At 38.0% G+C, this 3,220-nt stretch overlaps 1 pseudogene; it reads left to right on the top strand.

Annotated features, from left to right (window-relative positions):
- The first annotated feature begins 2,310 nt into the window (after nt 1-2,310).
- On the top strand, nt 2,311-2,429 carry LOC111743060 (annotated as a pseudogene).
- The last annotated feature ends 791 nt before the right edge of the window (nt 2,430-3,220 follow it).

The following is a 3,220-nucleotide window of genomic DNA, read 5'->3' as shown; positions in this document are numbered from 1 at the left end:
TACCCGATGATTAGTTTAGGAATACTAAAATAACGGTTAAATGTAATACAGATATTTTGCACTGACAAGCTAAGCATTCAATTTTATAATAAAGGTGAATTCAAAGTTGTTTCTACAGGATTTAAGAATAAATAGGTACAAGTCATTTCTTTGTTTTTTCCTCTAAAATCATTATTTGTTTTTGTGAAGATCTGTGGGTTCTTGTTTGAGCAGTCATCTTAGAATATTAAACATTCATTCAATAAGTTCACTGAGCTCCTACTATGTGCCAGACACTGCAGTAGACACTGGAGATAGAACAGCCCACAAGGCTGACATTATCCTTGCCTGCTAGAACTTACAATGGGAAAGAAAAAGGGGACAGTTAGTGAAGGCACACGGTAGGCATACATTATACCAGGTAGTGACAAGTGCTAGGAAGAAGAAATAAAACAGAGTAAGGGATAGAGAGTGGTGGCAGAGAAGTGGGGGCAGGGCAGATACTTTAGATGAGGCCTCTCTTAGGAGGTGACAGTTGAGTCTGGAGGAAGAGCTGTCCCCCCAAAAGCAGAGAGACTATAGGAGAGGACCAGGGACACAAAGGACACCAACTAGAATGACAGCAGCGGGGTGGTGAGAAGTGGTCAGGTTTGGATGTATGTGTCTACAGAACTTGTTGATGGATTAGATGTGCTGTATGAGGCCAACTCCTAGGTTCTTGCTCTGAGCAAGTAGGTAAATTGGGTTGCCAATGTATAGGATGAGAAATGCCTAGTCTGGAGAAGGTGTAGGGGCTGTTTGATTTGATTATATTTAGTTGCGAAGTTCAGGGAAGAGGTTCAGGTTGGGGACAAATTTGGGAGAATAAAGGGTTTTTAAAGCTCTGATATTGGATGAAATTACCCAAGGAGAAAGCAAAGACCTAAAAATTGAGCCCTGGAGCACTCCAACAAGAGAACATAAAACCTGTGACAGAGAAGATTAGAATGTTCAGGATGGAAGACAGAAATGTAAAAAAGACTAGACAGAACTGGACTATTGAAATAAAATATAACACAATGCTAGTTAAAACTGAGAAGAATGAGAATTCATCTGTACTGATATGATAGCCTTATTGGAGCCCCGATGTACTGGACATTCTGACTATCAAGCCGGAAGAGGCAGTCCAAGAACAGGAAATAGGGACACAGAAAGTATGCTTTGCATGTGGTGTGGCATGACACCTTTCTATCACAGGGTCTCTAGGCAGTTGGGACTAGGCGTCCAGAGGAACGTGAAGGCCCTCCTAGAGGAAGGGACAAACTGTCCTGTGGCTTGAAACTGGGTGGAGCTAGATTTTATGAGGAAGGTTTTGGACCTATGGGCCCAGCGAATTCTTATCTAAGAGTTATTCTAAGTGAATTTTGGGTTGTACTTTGCTTCTGACATCCTTTTTTTAGTCTTGTTAAAAATTGTACTCTGGCTTTATGTCACAATAGATCAAAGCAAATTAACCTAAATGTGGAATCCCTGGAGTGTAATAAATAAGAGAACATATTCTGGTGCCAGACATAGGGTGCCCATTAACTGAAAAATCAGTTAGGAGGTGAATTAGCTAGTTTAAGGGAGACATCATGAGAACCAGATGTAAGTAGAGGAAATGGAAGGCAAAGAAAGAAACAGATTAAACAGACAGTGGTTGCTAAACATAAGTGGGGCATAGGAGAATTTTAAAATAACTCTGAGATTTCTACTTGGGGCTCTTAAATGAATTACCACCAACCAAACCAGGGACCAACAGAGGAGAGCGATGTTTCAGCAGGGCTGGTAATGAACTGATAATTAAGTTTTAAACATGTTGGGTATTGGGCAGAAAAGTTTAAGAAGCAATTGGAAATGTAGTCTAGCTCAAAAAACTTTCTGACTATAAGGTTATGAGACATGAATAAATTACTATGAGTATGAATGACATTCATATATTTCAGAAACATAAAATGCACCAATTTTTTTCCAATCATTTTGGACTCAGGAAAAGCCTTTTTCTAGCACATCTTTCTATCCCAGCTTTATTGAGATATAATTAACATATAACATTGTGTAAGTTTATAGTGTACAATATGATGATTTAATATATGTACATATTGTGCAATGATTACCACAATAAGGTTGATTAAAACATCTAACATCTCACATAGTTACCATTTGTGTGTGTGTGTGTGTGTGTGTGTGTGTGTGTGTGTGTGTGGTAATAACATTTACTATCTATTCTCTTAGCAACTTTCAAGTAACAATGTGATATTGTTAACCATAGTCACCATGCTGTACATTAGAACTTCAGAACTCATTCATCTTATCTATGGCTATGCTACCCTGAACAAGCCAGATCTCATCTGATCTTGGAAGCTAACCAGGGTCAGGCCTGGTTAGTATTTGGATGAGAGACCACCTAGGAAGACCAGGTGCTGTAGGCATGAAAAATAAAAAAAATAAGGGATCATAAGCTAACAAGGCCCTTGCAATCTGTGAGGTCAACCAAGGGTTGCTTCACCTGAAAAATAAAAAAAAAATGAAAGAACTTATCCATCTTATAACTGGAAGTTTATACCCATATGACTTAACCAATATCTCTCCATTATCTTTTCCCCAAGCCCTTGGCAATTACCATTTGAAAAGTGCTTGGCAATTACCATTCTACTCTCTGATGCTCAGTTCAACTTTTTAAGATTCAGATATAGGTGATATCATATAGTATTTGTTTTTCTGTGACTTATTTCATTTAGCATAATGACCTCCAGTTTCATTCATGTTTTTACAAATGAGAGTTGTCTTTTTTTTAATCTATGTGTGTATATGTATACATACCATGACCTCGTTATCCATTCATCCATTGACAGATTATTTCCATGACTTGGCTATTGTAAATTATGCTGCAATAAACATGGAGGTGCAGATATCTCTTCAAGATACTGATTTCATTTCCTTTGAATATATACTCAGAAGTGAGATTGCTGGATCATATGGTAGTTCAATTTTTATTTTTTGAGGGACCCCCCCAGACTGTTTTCCATAGTGCTTGAACCAATTTGCAGTCCCACCAATGTGTACAAAAATTCTTTTTTCTCCACATCCTTGCCAACACATACCTCTGGACTTTTTGATAATAGCCATTCTAATAGGTGCGAAGTGATATCTCATTGTTGTTTTGATTTGCATTTCCCTGACAATTGGTGATATTGAGCACGTTTTCATTTAACTTGGTATT

Source organism: Pteropus vampyrus, unplaced genomic scaffold (assembly GCF_000151845.1).
Source record: "Pteropus vampyrus isolate Shadow unplaced genomic scaffold, Pvam_2.0 Scaffold4, whole genome shotgun sequence".
Classification (NCBI taxonomy): Eukaryota; Metazoa; Chordata; class Mammalia; order Chiroptera; family Pteropodidae; genus Pteropus; species Pteropus vampyrus.
The sequence above is the reverse complement of the archived record's forward strand: the minus strand, read 5'-3'. Positions and strand labels throughout refer to the sequence as shown.